The sequence below is a fragment of the Myodes glareolus genome, chromosome 6 (genome assembly GCF_982192425.1).
Source record: "Myodes glareolus chromosome 6, mMyoGla1.1, whole genome shotgun sequence".
Lineage (NCBI taxonomy): Eukaryota > Metazoa > Chordata > Mammalia > Rodentia > Cricetidae > Myodes > Myodes glareolus.
In genome coordinates this window covers 11,139,271-11,157,854 of record NC_142031.1, presented here as the reverse complement: position 1 = coordinate 11,157,854, position 18,584 = coordinate 11,139,271, and the positions used below count along the sequence as shown (strand labels likewise).

The 18,584-nt window shown below is 37.7% G+C and overlaps 1 pseudogene; it reads left to right on the top strand.

Moving 5' to 3' along the window:
- The first annotated feature begins 1,772 nt into the window (after window positions 1–1,772).
- Window positions 1,773–18,584, top strand: part of LOC148121639 (vomeronasal type-2 receptor 116-like) — a 42,762-nt pseudogene continuing 25,950 nt past the window's right edge.

Below are 18,584 nucleotides of genomic sequence, written 5' to 3'. Positions count from 1 at the left end.
TCCTTGGTACTTCCAGGCAGTGCTTACTGAAGCCCTGTGCTCTCCCCTTTGATGCTGCCAGTTTCACATAGCAGGGATGATGCATAACCCAGAGGTCATTTATCTATTTCCTAAAAGTTGATTCAGGTCATATCCATAAGCTAGCTCTCAGTTTGCAGAGAGATGCTTTGGCCTTGTAAACAGACCTATGGGTTGTAAAGCAAAATAACCCACTGTTAATAGTTAATCCTCAAGCTGCCAAAAAAGCTGATGACAGTCTGTTCTCATTTTCCTAGACTTACAACTTTATATTTTTTATATCTACATTCCTATTTCTGAAATCTACGGATTTTTTTTTTTTTTGGTTTTTAGAGACAGGGTTTTTCTGTAGCTTTGGAGCCTGTCATGGAACTAGCTCTTGTAGACCAGGCTGGCCTTGAACTCTCAGAGATCTGCCTGCCTCTGCCTCCCAAACGCTGGAATTAAAGGCACATGCCACTAATGCCCAGCCATTAATTATTCTGAAATATACAATGAGATCTGAGGAGAACACTAGTCCTGTTTGTCTCATCTCAAATACTAAATTAGTCATATCATCACCCACAGCAAAATGCTTGCCCTAAGTTTGTCCTACTTTCTCTGTAGTACATTTCCACTAAAAGATGCTTTCCAGCCCACACTCAGCAGAACACTCCCACACTGACAGTGCAGGTTTCAAGTGCAAACTAAGTCGAATACTAGGAAAATGGTATAAGAATTTACACGTAAACACAGCATCACTTCCCAGTTTCTCTTTGCTTCTAAGATACTAAACAAGACTTCTTTACAGTCTCTACTGGATTATAAAATGAGTAAAACAATGTAGGAAATCAGAGATAAACCAGAAGAAATGGGTCAAAACACAGTATTGGTCTGCTTGAATGGAGGGCCAGGAAAGGAAATCATGTTTGGAAATCTAATACCCAGCTTCTCATTAATAATGATTGGCTGGGAGGAGGAGTCTTGTGTAGTATTAGTAATAAGGCACAGAGGTCTGGTTTTCTCTCTGAATCTTTTGAATACTTAAAATTAGCATTCAACATGGGAATGAACTGTGGTTCTATGATGAGCTGGGTGGTTTTGGAACAGTAGGATTCAGAAAATTTCTGGGTTTGGCCTGATTAATGGTTTTCAAGACAATGGAAGCACAGGCTTTGGTTAGGTATTTTGGACCTGTCACATGTGTAGAATATGCCGCACTCTGTGTGCTGTGTGGTGCTCCACTGCTCTAAACATGGAGCTGCTTTGCCCTGACATGGACTCAGTGAAACAGTTCCCAGTGAGGAACCATGAATTCTGACACCGTGAGTCCTCCTGAACCAATGTGCAAGTCTCACTGTGGATTATCTAGTGAAGTCCACTGACATCATTTCTAAAGGTGTTAGCATAAACCCATTGATAAAGTAGTCATGGGACCAAATTTTCTCTAATTGGCATCTTCCCAGGGGCATAATTTCCACAAAAATGAGTGATGTCATTAAACTAGCATAACTGTCCTTGTATCTATTTATAAACCAAATTTTATCACATGGGCTGTGGAAATCAGGTGCAGAGCCGCAGGGAAGAGAGTGTCAAAGTTTCCCAGTGGATAAGAAAACATCTGCACACACACAAAGAAAGGATTCTTGAATGCATAAATAGCTTCTCATACGGCCACAGAAATAAAAGCAGGTGGTGATACCCAGGTCCCCACTGGATGTGGCGATCTGCATGGAAGTTCATAATTCAACTGCCCAGGCTTAGAGCAGACAAACATGCTTACTTTGGTTTTGTTCTTCTTGCTCCAGAACATTTTACCTCAGGAGCCCGGTTTCATTCATCCCAGGTGCTTTTGGAGAATGAAGCAGAATGAAGAGAATGATGGAGACACATTGAGATATTATACCTTTCTTATTGGCCCAAGGAATAGAACACATGCTGTGGAGGATTTGGAAGGTCGTTTGCATGAGGAGTAAGTGCCTTTTTATTTTCTATGTAAATGCCGTCATGGATATTCCATGAGGAGCCAAGAGCATGAACATCTGAACAATGCCTTGAATCTTCTGCCCTCTTCTCCCAACTTGCACCCAAATAAAACACCACATTCTTCTAGAGACTACATGTTATTTTTCTATCTTTAAATTTTCAGAGAATGTTCTATTTTTCTCCCAGTCACCCTCCAAATTACCAGACTGGGTGTTGTGTGAATAAGTACTCTATACCTTTTCCATCACATAAAGCCTGTCTCTTCTCAGTTTCCACAATACAGTAGCAGGTGATGTCTCATCTAAAGAAACCCTATTCTATTCCAATGAATGTCATATTTTAGTTCATTTTCAGTTACTCTCTCAGATGCTCTGCATGTGGTCACACTAAAACTTTCAAAGGTGCATCAAGACAGGAAGTAGGAGACCTGTCCACTCTGAACTTCCTATGAGTTCCTCTTCCTTCATAGTTCACATATATACCTGCACAACCACTGGCCTTTAATTTCAAAGTCCATTTCTTCACTGAAACATTAGCGTAAAGCAGGAATATATAGAATGTAAATGATAGGTTTGTATTCTTTGAAAATTGAAGCTGTCACTAATAGTGATGACTGCTCACTTCTGCTGTCAATTGCTTAAGTGACAGTTGTGCCACTTGAGAATTGGCACTATCTGACAACAAGAATAGAGGAGGTACCAACTAGATTCACCTCTGTCATTATTTAAGAGGCATGTGTCTTTTCTTTCCAAGTCTAAGTTGTTTATTCTCTGACCCTCATATCGCATTGACCTCTCTTGTTTTTCTGTAAGTCACTTTATTAATTATTTCTACCCCTTTTACTTCTTTTGAAATATACATATTTTGATTTTATCAATTGTTAAGAGCTGGTTTCATACACAGAACTTTAATCCACTAGGTCACTTTATTGTCTCAAATCATAGATGATTCTTAATACTTAGTTTGCAGGACTTAGTGTTTGAGTGTTTGAGTTTTACAAATTCTAATCTCAGATTCCTGTTGCAAGTTACCAAAATTTTCAATGTTATATTTCCTGTGTGGTAATAAAGAAAATTCTAAATTTTTTATTTTATAAATATATAGATAAATACCTATTTTCATACATAAAAACATTGCAGTGGTACAATTTCTAAGTGGTAAAGTGATTGTATTTAACTTTAATGAATTATTCAAAATGATAATGTATGTTTGATATTTTGTGGCTAGATTATATGCAATGAGTTAGGAAGAAACCACAATTTTTCTTCCCATATACAAAAACAGAAATTGGTATCATTCTCTTCCAACTGACTACTTACCCATTATTATTACATGAAACTCCATTAATATTTAACATACACTTTACAGCTAAGGTCTTCTATTTTGCAAACATGTAATACTGGCACATACTAATCCCAGTAGGATGCCATTGTTATTGTAATTGGATGGTGTAGGAGGGTCTTCTGTCTATGTGTTACTTTCGTTCATTAAATAAAAAGACTGTCTTGGCCTTTTGATAGGGCAGAAAATTAGGTGGGACAAGTAGACAGAACAGAATGCTGGGAAGAAGGCAGTCTGTAAGACGCCATGACTTTTATCTCCAAGAAGGACATTGGTTAGATTCATGCTGGTAAGCCACAGTCAACTGGCAATACAGATTATTAGAAATGGGTTGAATCAACATGTAAGAGTTAGCCAATAAAAGGTTAGAACAAATGGACTGGGCAATGTTTAAATGAATACAGTTTCTGTGTAATTATTTTGGGTAAAGCTAGCCAGGTGCCTGGCAGTGGGAAGTGGCCCGCTGCTCCTTTTACAACAATGGAAAGATATCTGGAAAGATATTTTCCAGAAGACAATTTATGTTGGTCAGATACACCCAGAGTGAATATATGGCATACGGGTGTAAACATAAAATAGGTAAACAATATTGGGGAGGAAGTACATGCGCTTAATTTCTTCACTCAGTATCTGGAGCAGGTATAACCCCATGCCTTTGATGAAAGTCTAGTATACAACAAAAAATCATTCAAAGCCACAGAATCCATTCATTATTTATGGCTTCAATGTACATTAATACTGTCCATATATACAGATGCATAGAGACATAAAACTTTATAAAATATACCGCTGGTATTTAAATACATTTAAAAATATATCTTTAAAAAGATTTTATCCCTGAAAAAAGATAAACAAGAAACAAAAATAGATGAATATGTATAGGATGGGATATGTTATGTATATTACCTACTGATTATAAATAATTGTAAGCAGAAGAGCCAAATATTGTCCATACCACTTTACACTCATCTGACATTTTGACTGCCTTAGCCAGTTCAGTTAATTTCACATAAAATACAGTAAATTCAATGGTTCACACATCATGTGCATTTTTATTGTTCAATAATTTCAAAATGTGTACATGACCAGGTTTACTGTTTGGTCAAAGCCAGTGGCCTTGTCTTTACCTTATGAGCAAGCACTCAAAAACCAGAGATGGACAAGGTTCTCTGTGAAAGATGATAATGGCGCATCTTCTTTATTGGAGATGCATTCTCATGAAATATAAAGTGTTTTCAAGCTTCCAGCTTCCTATGTCATCTGAACATTACAACACAGAAGATTCATTTCAGACATTGGGGGTGGTTGGGAATACCATTCAGTACAGATAGTCCTCATATTCATTGTACATGATTTTCTGTAGGTATTTGTCCTATTAAACACTGTATCATTTTACAGAACACCAAAGAAAAACTATCAGCTTGTAATGGCCTTAATTTTTTCCTTGGATGAAGTCAACAGGGACCCTGATCTTTCTCCAAATATGTCTTTGCAATTTGATATTTTGCCAAGTGGGTGTAAGACTATGCCACAATTTCACAGTTGCCTTCGATATCATAATATTCTCAATGTTCAACATACTGATACTTTGTATCATAGTTTTCACTGTAAAGAATGGAACAAATGTATAGTTATGCTTTCAGGACCAAGCTGGGTAGTGTCTTCTATGGATGGAAAAACCTTGCACAGCCTCCTTCCTTATCAGGTGAGATTTTGTGTGGTCATGGGTGGCAAGAAATCCTGTCTCCATTGGTGCCATTTTCAGTTGTTAAGAAAAGTGTGAGGAGGCGACCGGCCTACACTTATCTCAGGCTGTTTAGTCCATGGGTACTATTCAGGGGACTTCTGTATTTACATTTTTGAAATAGAGATGAGGGAAGAGTAACAGGCAAGGATGTGATTTAGAACTCTTTACAGAAAAGTGTGTTTGACAAGTCCTTAGCAGTGCATGCTACCTCACGCTGCTCTCTGTTTCCTAGTTTTTTCAGCTCACCTACGGACCCTTTCATCCTGTCCTGAGTGATCGTGAACAATTTCCTTTTCTGTACCAAATGGCCAGTGAGGACACATCTCTACCCCTGGCTATGGTCTCCCTCATACTCCATTTCAGCTGGAACTGGATTGGGCTGACCATCTCAGACAATGATCAGGGTATCCAGTTTCTCTCGTATTTGAGAACAGAGATGGAAAAAAATACACTCTGCTTTGCCTTTGTTAACATGATTCCGCTCAACATTCATTTGTACATGCCAAAAGCTGAAGTGTATTATAACCAAATCTTGACGTCATCCTCAAATGTTGTTATCATTTATGGTGACACAGACAGTACTCTAGCTGTCAGCTTTAGAACATGGGTCTCCCGAGGAATAAAGAAAATCTGGGTCACCACCTCACAGTGGGATGTCACTACAAGTAAAAGCGACTTCTCACCTGAATTGTTCTCTGGGACTCTGGCATTTGCACATCACCATGCTGAGGTTTCTGGTTTTAAAAGTTTTATCCAGACAGTGAACCCTCTCAAATACTCAGATGAATACCTGGCAAGGCTGGAGTGGATGAACTTTAACTGTGGAGTCTTGGCTTCTATGTGGAAGACACTGAGGAACTGCTCATCCAACAACTCATTTGAATGGCTGATTGCACAGACATTTGACATGGCTTTTAGTGATGACAGCTATGACATATACAATGCTGTGTATACTATGGCCCATGTCTACCATGAGAGGCTTCTTCAGCCAACGGGCAATCAAGAAGTACACCTGGGTAACTGCTTGAAGGTGATATTTCTATTTGATGATACTCATTGTTTTCCATATCAGTCTCTATTAGAGTCTCAGCTAACCCATTCTAGTGAGTTAGAATATATTTCTGCAAATAGGAAGATTTTTGAACATTTTTCCTCTTGAGGAAGTAAGTTTATAGATTTGAAAAATCTCAAATGCAAACGTTGTGGGTTGGGAGACAATTTCTCGATGAAAACCAGTGATTCTGTTATAGCACACCTGAATATTATCACCACTGTTGTAATACTGGAAACACGGGAGTCTACTTCATTAATCCTCTCCATGATAAAAAGATGAGCTTTTGTTCCTTAATTGACAAATATGTGGTAATCATTGTAGGGGTCGTTTGCACAGATGTTCTAAACTGATTTTGCCCCAACTCTGGGCTTTGTAAAACTCACAAGTGTGTGAATGAATGGTTCTTATTGTATTTGGGTGAATGTTTGTGTGTTTCTCTGTACTTCTGGGTATATCTGTGTAGATGTTAAATATGTGTTTCTATCTGTCTGCATACCTACCTGACTATGTGAGTGAGAATAAATTGGTCTTTGTCAATGCCTTTCTCTATGGGTGTGCTTCTGTGTGTCTCTCCATATGTGTATTTTTCAGTGCATGTGTCTACAAGTGCCCATGTGTGTGATTTGTCTGTGTTTGTGGTTGTGCTTGCACTTATGCATATTTGTGTTACTGGGTATGGACAAGTTTTGGTGAATGTGTTGTACATATGTATATCTGTGTTTCTTTTCCTCTGTATGTGTATATGTCTGTCTTTGCATTTGAGGATAAATTTGTCTCTGTCAATGTCTCCCCGCATTTATATCTGTTTATATTGGTGTATGTCTCCTTGTGCATATTTATCCATGAATTTGTGAGCATGTGCATGGTCCTGTGTATGTTTTTGTGGGTTTCTCGTTCTCTATATCTGAGTGCATAAGTCTGTCACTGTGTGTCTATATGTTCATATCCTTTCTTGTCTTCAGGTGTATGTATGTGTAATTAGTGTGTGCCTGTATTATGTATGTATCTATGTATGAATATGTGTCTCTGTGTGTATGTGTTTAAGAATATTTAATACTTACAATTGGGATTGTCATGTATGTCTGTGCTTATGTTTGGTAGTTCCTCTGAAAAAAATAAAATTTTAGGACTAATATTATATTTCCATTTATCTATTTGCTTTTATTGAGATTTTTCACATGGACACATTAAAGAAAGTTGCATTGAAGATGAAATCAGAATATATTTTCTGACTTCAAGGAAGGGCACATTCACTAAAGAATGCTGCCTGTCTTTCAGGTCAAGTCCTTACTTAAGAAGATTCACTTCACTAATCCAGTTGGGGACAGAGTGAATATGAACCAGAAAGAAAAACTGCAGCCAGAGTATGACATTTTCCAGATTTGGAATTTCCTAAATGGTCTTGAACTTAAGGTGAAGATAGGAATGTTTAGCCCATATTTTCCACATGGTCAACAGCTCCATTTATATGAAGACATTCTAGAGTGGACCACAGGAAGTAGACAGGTAGGTCTGACCTGATGAACTGATTTGCATTACATAGCAGTAACACCGTCACGTGGGTCCACCTGTGCTTCCATGTAATTTAGTAAGAATAGATTGTCACTTTAGGAGCCATTTTCTAGGCTCCTACAAAATGTTTCTTCTTTTTACTTTTTTGATGTAACATTGTATGAATTGTTTCAGGATTTCATACATGCATACTGTGATTTTTTATCATATCAGAACATGTTTCTAGCTTTTAAAATAAATAGAAAACTAGTGGTTACCAGTGTTTAATCTTATTTCCTGCAATTCAGAAATATTCTGTTGATCCTATTCTAATTACTACACAGTGGTTTTCCTCTTTTCTTCAGCACCTCTGACACAGATGCTGAAAGACTGAGTCTAATTGTAAGGGAGGAATAAAGTAAATATATGCCAATCATTTATATTTTTTAAAGCATATGTGGGTTGTTTTTATTCTTAACTGTGTTTTTTTTAAGATTTTTTTTTATTATGAACACAGTGTTCTGTATGCATGTACACCTGCAGGGCAGAAGAGGGCACCAGATCTCATTATGGATGGTTGTGAGCCACCATGTGGTTGCTGGGAATTGAACTCAGGTCCTCTGCAAGAACATCCAGCGCACTTAACCACTGAGCCATCTCTCCAGCCCCAATCATTCATTTTTATTATATAATTTGTTTTAAGAATTTTTGCCAACAGGTTGTAAATTACCAATATGTTTAACCAAACATTGAAATAACATTTTTTGACCCATTTAGAAACCTTGTGAATTTTAATCTTGCTTTATCATTCTGTCTTTTTCTTTTCTGTTGGTATGAGTGTTTTTTGGCATGTTTTTGTGCAGTACTGGAATGTGTGGTGCGTATGCATGTCAGAACAATGATTTGGATTTCCACAAAACTGGAGACAACTTGGTTCCACACAGGGTGAACTACAAATGAATCTTGCATTTGTTCATGAAGAGCAACTATTATTGACAGCTGAGCCATTTCTATAGCCCTGAAACTTATACTGTAAAAGAAAATTTTCACTAGAGGTACATTGCTTGATCCCATGAATTCTTTCATAGTTCACCCAGAACAAACAAGTGTATATCTAGTTTCCTTATCTCTTTTTGTGGAGGTATTAGTAGGAAAGAAATTTGTTTTTGAAAATTTATAAATGATATATCCCATTATGGACTTTATATATGTTATAGGTAAGAGTTCTTATGAAGGTGTATTTAAGGTATCTAATTCAAACTCCCAAACTACAAAGTGACTAGAATTTTAAAGGAGTTAACTTCAAGAGAGACATAAAGCTTGATCTGAAATTATATCTTATGTTTCCCACGTTGTATGAAATTTACAGTTAATATCCTTTCTCAGCATGATGAGGAGAGTCATTATCAGAGAAAATGACATTTGATCTGAAAGTTTATCTATTGAACTACATGTCCATTCAGAGAGCAGCAACAGAATTTCATGTGTGTTGTGAGCTAGCCTTGCTTGAGCATTACAAAAGCATCCATTGCAGGAATCCAGAAGATTACAAAAATGCAACCAGGGCTACACTCCCGGATATGCAAATTTCAATGCACAAACAAGTGAAGACAAATATGAAGACATTCAAGCAACACAACTCCGAATGTTAGAGTCAGAGTTTTAAACAAGAGTGTGTTCACGGTGTACTGAACAAAGAATCAAAGATGACCTTGAAAGTCAAACAACCTCCAGAACAAAGCAAGGAGTTCACAAAACCTTGCACACAATACAGAACTGTGCGAGCATGTGACAGATATATCCCAAAAGATACAAAAATGAAAATAATTCAAACTAAAATATGTAAAGGAAAAAGAAATAAAATCACTTAAATATATCAGTGAAAATTCTCACTAACATAATATTTCAAGATGAAGACAGGGTGGCAAGACTCGAAGATCAGGCTGAAAATATAAATCTGAAACTATGATGATGATAAAGATAAGAAAAAAATAAAAGATGTGTGAGACCAAGTGGATCAAATTAAAGGATCCAAATTTTAACCTATATCAAGAAGAGAGGAAGGATACCCAATAAGCATCAACAGTATATCCGAAAGTATGTAACAGTGACTTTCCAGAATACAGTGGGACATGTGGCTATCTAGAAACAGGGGACATTTGAATACCAAACCCATAATATCAGAAGAGAACCTTTCCCTGATATAGTTTACTTTGAATTCAAAATATACAGGACAAAGAGAACAAGTTGAAGGCTTCAGGAAAGAAGTCCATAAAACAGGACAGTATCAGTGATAGAATTGAAGCAGTTAGATTCATAATTGCCAATCCCAGTCACTGTACCCAACAAAGTTATCTTTTAGAAATGAAGGAGACTGTGATGGCTCTTCTTGGGTACCAAGTTCACAGTATTTAAGAATTCAATGAAACTCAAATATGCAGAGCAAACCTGAAAGGGAGTTTCGCTTAATGTGAAGTGGGACGATCCACTTCTTATCCATATCTTTGAGATAGGATAAAACACTTTACAAAGAGCATGGGTGGTGCATGCCTTTAATCACAGAACTCTTGAGGTAGAGGCAGGTGGATCTCTGAGTTGGAGGACAACCTGATCTACACAGTGATTTCCAGGACAGCCAGGGTGAAAGATAAACCTTGTGGTTAAAAGCAAAACAAAAAATAAATAAAAAAGAAGTATGACATACATACAGGAAGGCCAAAAGACTGAAAGATATATATCTATATCTATATCATCTATATCTATATCTATATCTATATCTATATCTATATCTATATCTATATCTATATCTATCTATCTAACTAGAAAGAGAGAGATAAAAGACTTACTATTAATCGAAATGTTTTAATGTGGAAAGACATGTCTTTTATCTGGATTTTATGTTGGGAAGACAAAACTTTAACCAGATCAATTCGTCTTGGAAAATCCACCTCTTATCTGGAATACACCCTTTCCTGGAAGCACATATAAGGACACAGAAAAAGAAAACCTTTGCTCTTTGTGTGCTTGTTCCCAAGTTCATTATTTCACTGGCATTAAGGGTATTTCTTTGGGATTCCAGTGTATAATGGAAATCAGTTGAGACATTCAGCCTCATGTACTGAGAAGTTGTTGGATTCTTGAACTTTCCATTCATATCTAGCAATTATTGAATTAGCTAGATCACAAGACATTCTAATAAGTTGCATATGTGTATTAATAGAGGAGAGAGCCAGAGATGAAGAGAGAAAAAGAGACAGTTTTGTTTTTTGATTTGTTACTCCAAAGAACCCTAACTAATATAAAGACAGAACAAAATTTAATGATGAAAATAAAATATAGGAATTCATAACCATTCTAACACTACTATGTAAGACACCTGAAGAACTGTTACAACCTCTAAAATAATGAAAATACAAGTGGTCAAAGTATATAAAGACAGGACTAGAACACCAGACAGATAAACAACTATTAAAAGTTTCAAATATTGCAATAACAAAAATAAGCAATAATAATTAGCTAAATTTTCAATAACAATTTAATGTTAATTTTCCCATTCTCTAGTCAAAATACACAAAATTGAAGATTTGCAGTAAAATCAGCAGTCATTTTTCCTTTCAAACCCAAACCTCACTTACAAACATGAAGAGACTACTTCCATAAATATAGGGTGGGAGAATTTTGAGGAAATGTAGCATAATAAAGAAAATTAGAGACTAAACATTTTGATGGACATAGATGTAAAATTTCTCAACTAAACCTGAGTAATAAAACTCAACAACATGCCTTTCCATGTCTCTCCCTTCTCCCTATTTCTTCCCCCTCTCTGTTTATCTCTCTGCTCTTTCCATTTTTGTCCTTTTCCCATCCATAACCCACTAAATAAATATCCAACCTCACTCTGCAAAAAACAAAACAAAACTAAACTAAAAAACAAAACCTCAACAACACAACAGAAATATCTGCCCCACTGATAATGATGACTGTATTTCAGAGATACAAGTTGGGTTCAACCTATGCAGATCAGTTATGTAAATGTTGCAGATAAATAGACTCATGGATAGAACTAAAGGATCATCCAAATATATGCAGAAGGTGTGCATAACAATTTTAGCATTCATTCACAATTAAAATAAAAAACAGCATAAAAGAAAGATCGCATCTTGACAAAATCAGGTTTTCTTTTCATTAATTAATATTTAACAGCCTGATCACTTTAAAAATGTTTTCCATGGCAAACCATTTGACAACATTATCCTACATGAAGAGAAACTCAAGAACTTTCATTAAAATCCTAAGTGAGGCCAGTTGTATGTTGAGGTACATATCTTAATCTAAACTCTTGGGAGGCAGAGACAGTCAAAGCCCTGTCTTTTTATCGCAAGTCTGGCCTACATAGCAAGTCCAAGCCAGCTAGGGTTGCATATAGAGACCACACCTCAAAATACATGGGCAAAAAGTAGACAAGTATATACATGATTTTCACTCTCATTCAAAATACTCCTTAACATCTTAGCAAGTACAGAAAGAAATTACAACCTTGATAAACAGAAAAGAAGGGAAGTTATATGTCTACTGGTAGCATACATGTTTAACCCCGGCATTCAGGAGGCAGAAGAGGCATATCCTTATGGGATCTAAGTCAGCCTAGTTTATAGAAGGAGTGAGGTTTAAGACCACTACACAGTGAAACCCGCTTTCAAGGAGGAAGAAAACAAAGGAATATTAGTCCCTAATTAAATTGTGGAGAATATGAAAGAGCGCGAGCATAGGAGAATCTGAAGTTTTAACACTGAACTCAGCACTGAACAGAGCATACAATGTGAACCTCCAATATTAGCAGCGTTCTAAAGCAGCATGTAGACCTGTATCACTAATTTTTTGATGATATGAAGATATTTTATGTTAAACTTTAAGAAATCTTTCAATTAACCTCAAGTTATTTAACTTTTATCCAGGTTCTGCAGTATCTGCAGCCTTTGTAAAGCACTCTATGCTCAGGAAACACTCCACCTTCCAGCTCAGTGCACATCAACTCAGCACTTCATCACTAGAAATGCACCAGGCTCTACCTAGTCATCTGTCTTTTTTACACTCTGTCATGCTTTGCAGGATAATTTTTGTGGAGTTTTTGTGTGCTATCTCAGATTTGAGGAGTATTTCCCTGTTTTAGATTTCTCCATTGGTCCTATCTTGCTATGCTATTGCTGTGATTACACAGACCATAAGCAAAGTGAGAAGGGAGGGATGGTTTGACTCTACGTTATAGTTGAGGGAAGGCAAGGCAGGAATCTTAAGACTGCAAGCAAAGTACAGATCCTGAAGGAACACTGCTTACTGGCTTCTTCTGTTTGATTTCTCCTACAGCCTGCCTAGGGGACAGCACTGTCCACAGTGGACTGAGCACTCCTACATCAAATACCAATGAGTAAAATGTTTTGCAGTTATGATGACAGGTTAATCCAATGGAAATTTTTTTTTTTGGTTAAGGTTCCCTCTAACTTTTTAATGTACTCTGAGTCAAGCAGAAAAAAGTAATAAGAAAAAAAACTGTTTGCATGCTCTGTCATGTTTATTTGTCGACAGTGAACAACTCATTCTTCCTAAATTTCCAGTTGTGTGACACTATCAATTTTATGTTAAATTGTTTCTATACATTTACATAAATTGTCATTCTATAATATGCTAAGTGAAATATGATCACTCTTGGTGTATATAAAATAAACTTATTGATATTTTGTTGAGGTAATTTAAAGTGTTATGGAATGAGTAGGCAAGACTGATACCATCATGTGTCTAATTTTCCTCAGATGCCGCCCTCTGTGTGCAGTGCTGATTGTGGTCCTGGATTCAGAAAGTTCAGGCAGCAGGGAACAGCAGCCTGATGTTTTGATTGCACTCCCTGCCAAGAAAATGAAGTTTCTAATGAGACAAGTGAGTATTTGCTGCTGAGATAAACCCTTGACCTTGGTCATCTGCTCTAACATACAGAGGGATGATCAAAGGATCTAAAATCTGCTGCACAGATTGGATATATCACTTTCCTAAGTTAGATTTATTGGAATATGATCAATATTAATGTCCCTTTAAGTCATACTGTTTGGTATGACATACATCTTTGACCCACTAAAAATTCATGACATATGTCAATTTCTCAAAGAAACAGTTTTGATAATCAAACTGCAGTGAGAGAGAATTCTAAACAAGGTCTTACCTAGTGATCTTTTAATCTAACTATATGTGTGTATCTGTCTCTACAGACATTTATAGGTACCATGTAGGTATAACATTTAATGAGGATCAGAATAGGACATCAGATCCACTGAACTCTGGTGTGGGAGGTCCTTCTAACAGCCTCCCACTACAGAATTCTGTTAGAGGGTGTTAGGAATCAATTGCAAGTTCTTTGTATGGTTAATGAAAACAGAAATATTTACTTGTACAGTTAAATCAGACACAGATAAATATGAGACAGAAGACTTTAAGCAATATCCAGAGACCCCCTTTTCAAAGGATCAATGTGATTTGAACTCTAGGGAAATATTGATAGGTACTGACACATAATATACAACTGATGAGGAATCCTGCATTCAATATTTTTATGTACAGCACCAACTTAATAATTTTACACATGTGAAATTAAAAAACAGCTTGGTATGAATGTAACGTAGTCACAATCATCTGAATGGTGTTGTCACCTACAAGCCCTTATTAGTCAAATGATTATTTGTCTAATATTGGGTATATACAGAAGACAGACATATTGTTTTCCTCTATGGTTCTCACCCCATGTAATAAAATAAAAGTCTTTAAAGAATATTAATGGCCAATAATATAGCAAAGTAATTAAATCTCTTGCTATTACAGCTAATAATGAGTTCATCCCCAGGACACATGTAGTAAATAGAGGTAACGAACTCCTTGAAATTGTCTTCTGACTGTTGGGGGGGCTTCTTGTTCATCCCAACTGCCCAGACTTGAAATACTCACATAGAAACTATATTCATTAAATCATTATTTGGCCCATTACACTTAGCTTCTTATTGACTGACTCTTACATAATAATTTAACCAATTTCTATTAATATGTATATCGCCACATGGCTGTGGCTTACTGGGTAAAGTTTTCATTCATCTGTCCTTGACAGCAGCTCCATTGCTTCTCTCTCCTTCTACCTCCTTTCTCCCATCATTCTTCCTTGCTTTCCCTGCCTATCTCTCTTCCCTGTGCAGGCCCAAAGCAGTCTGTCATTCATTATCCAGTAAAAGCAACACATAAAGAGAAGGACCTCCCACACCATCTGGCTCTGTGCACTCACACATTCAACATACACCAAAGAAATAAACAACATCTAATGAATTGGCTTTAAATGGAAAAAATTATAAGAGTAAATGGCATTTACTGCGCTATCAGTCTTACTTGAGTATTCTTCTGTTATTGTCCTCATGGTTCTATATCTGTATCTATTTCCCACCTGACTACACTCTGTGTCTGTATCTCACAAAAAAGAAATAAAAGGAAGGAGCTTGTCGGTTCAAAAATTGATGGCATCAAGATGTAGGGCTTATTAATGCTAAATATGTAGAGAGGATTCTACCTTCAGTGATAGAGTTACTGCTCCTCTTCTACATTTGTTCTCATTGCTACTTGTTTCCTAGCTTGTTTATGCTTATAGGATGGTGGGCACTTTTTCCATTTATTTATTTTGCAAACCAACCACATTTTGTCCTCTTTCCTCTCTTTCCAATCCCTTCTTTTCCTCACATACACTCCTGTCTCTTTTCAGAAAGGATAACGTCTTTAATGGGAGCCAACAAACCCTGGCATGCCAAGTTAAGGCAGGACCAAGCTCCTAACTTTTGTATTGATGCTGGACAATCCATCCCACCACAGGGAATGTGTTCCAAAAGGCCAGTTCATGTGCCACGAATAGATCCTGGTTCCACTGCTAGGAATCCCATAAACAGACCAGCCTACACAACTGTTAGAAACATGCAGAGGGCCTAAGAGAGTCCTACGCCAGCTCTTTAGGTGTTGGTACAGATTTTGTGAGCTCCCTTGAGCTCAGGTCAGCTATTTCTGTGGGTTTCCCTGTCGTGATCCTCATCTTCCCATTGATTGAGGTTTCTTTCTGCCTGGTTCCCTCAGTCATTAATTTCGAATGAAAAACACAGAGGTCTACATTAGTTATAATCTGATTGGCCCAGTATCTTATGCTCTTCTTATTAACCAATTCTTTTTTTTTGAAAGTAATTTTATTAAATTATAAAAGTTTCCATTTCTACCCCTCCTCCAAACACCCTCCCACTCCCCCCACTCCCTCTCCTCCTTCCTCTCCATCCCTAAGAGCAGTCAGGGTTTCCTGCCCTGTGGGAAGTTCAAGTTCCTCCCCCCTCCCTCCAGGTCCAGGAAGGTGAGTATCCAAACAGACTGGATCCCCAAAATCCAGTATATGTAGAGGAAACAAGTCCCAGTGTCATTGTCAATGGCTTTTCAGAAAGACTCCAGGTCAGCAACATTCAGAGAATCTAGCCACATTCAGAAAATCTGGTTGGATCACGTGCTCGTTCAGTCCCAGTCCAACTGGCCTTGGTGAACTCTCAATAGATCAGACCCCTTGTATCAGTGGGTGATCGCATCCCTCGCAGTCCTGATTTACTTTTTCATTTTCTTCGTCCTTCTGCTCCTCATTTGGACCTTGGGGGGCTCAGTCCGGTGCTCCAATGTGGGTCTCCATCTGGATCGCCATCCATCGTCAGATGAAGGTTCCCTCTGGTCTTGCCTTCTTTGCTCACGTTCTCTTTCCTTCTGCTTCTCCTTTGGACCTAGGGAGTTAAGTCCAGTGTTCCAATGTGGGTCTCTGTCTCTATCTCCATCCATCGCCAGATGAAGGATCTATGGTGATAAGCAAAATATTCATCAGTATGATTATGGGCCAAGGCCGGTTCAGGCACCCTCTCCTCTGTCCAGAGAACAATCTGGGGATCTCTCCTTGGACCTGGGATCCCATATATAATCAAGTCTCCTGTAAACCCTAAAATGACTCCCTTAGTTGAAATATATTCTTCCCTGATCCCATATTCATCCTTCCTCCCTCCCCCCCTCCCGGTCCATCGAGCTTTCCCCATTCCTCCCCTACTCCCTTCTGTCTAACCCTCTTCCCTTCCAACAACCCTCCCACCCCTCCATGCACCCGAGGTTACCTGGGACTCTTGTCTATTTTCTACCTCCTGGCAGATAGCAAAAAATCTTCATCAGGTTCATCTTCTTATTTAGCTTCTCTAGAATCACGAATAATAGGCTCAAAGACCTTTAATTATGGTTAGAATCCACTTATGAGTGAATACGTACCGTGTTCCTCTTTACCTCACTCAGTAAAGCGTTTTCTATTTCCATCCATTTGCATGCAAAATTCAAGATGTCATTGTTGTTTACCACTGAGTAAAACTCTAATGTGTATATGTTCCACACCTTTTTTAACCATTCTTCTATTGAGGGGCACCTAGGTTGTTTCCAGGTTCTGGCTATTACAAATAGTGCTGCTATGAACATAGTTGAACAAATGCTTTTGTAGTATGTTAGGGCATCTCTTGGGTATATTCCCAAGAGTGGAATTGCTGGGTCCTGAGGGAGGTTGACTCCCAGTTTCCTGAGAAACCGCCACCCTGATTTCCACAGTGGCTGCACAAGTTTGCATTCCCACCAACAATGGATGAGTGTTCCCCTCATTCCACATCCTCTCCAGCATAGGCTATCCTTGGTGTTTTTGAGTTTGGCTATTCTGACAGGTGTAAGATTATATCTCAAAGTTGTTTTGATTTGCATTTCCCTGATCGCTAAGGAGGTTGAGCATGACCTTAAGTGCCTTTTGGCCATTCGAAGTTCATCTGTTGTGAGTTCTCTGTTCAGATCAGTACCCCATTTTTTAATTGGGTTAATTAGGGTTTTAGTGTCTAGTTTCTTGAGTTCTTTGTATATTTTGGAGATCAGACCTTTGTCTGATGAGGGGTTGGTGAAGATCTTCTCCCAGTCCGAAGATAGCCTTTTTGTCTTACTGACAGTATCATTTACTTTACAGAAGCTTCTCAGTTTCAGTAGGTCCCATTTATTCATTGTTTCTCTTATTGTGTGCACTCCTGGGGTTCTGCTTAGGAAGTGGTCTCCTGTGCCTATATCTTGTAGACTATTTCCCACTTTCTCTTCTATCAGGTTCAAAATGGTCGGATTAATGTTGATGTTTTTAATCCATTTGGACCTGAGTTTTCTTCATGGTGAAAGAAATGGATCTATTTTTTTCTTCTACAGGTTGACATCCAGTTATGCTAGCTCCATTTGTTAAAGATTCTATCCTTCTTCCATTGTATACCTTTAGCTCCCTTGTCAAAAATCAGGTGTTCATAAGTTTGTGGGTTAATACCCGGGTCTTCTATTTGATTCCATAAGTCGACTTCTCTGTTGTTATGCCAATACCAAGCTGTTTTCAACACTGTTGCTCTGTAATAGAGTTTGAAGTCAGGGATGGTAATGCCTCCAGAAGTTCCTTTACTGTATAAGATTGTTTTGGCTATCCTGGGTTTTTTGTTTTGCCATATAAACTTGATTATTGTTCTCTCAAGGTCTGTGAAGAAGTTTGATGGGATTTTGATGGGAATTGCATTGAATCTATAGATTGCTTTTGGTAGAATTGCCATTTTTACTATGTTGATTCTCCCAATCCAAGAGCAGGGGAGGTCTTTCCATTTTCTGGTATCCTCCTCAATTTCTTTCTTCAAGGACTTAAAGTTCTTGTCAAATAGGTCTTTCACTTCCTTGGTTAGAGTTACCCCAAGATATTTTATGCTATTTGTGGCTATCATGAAAGGTGATGTTTCTCTGATTTCCCTCTCTGCTTCTTTGTCCTTTGTGTATGGAGGGCAACCGATTTTTTGGAGTTGATCTTATATCCTGCCACATTACTAAAGGTGTTTATCA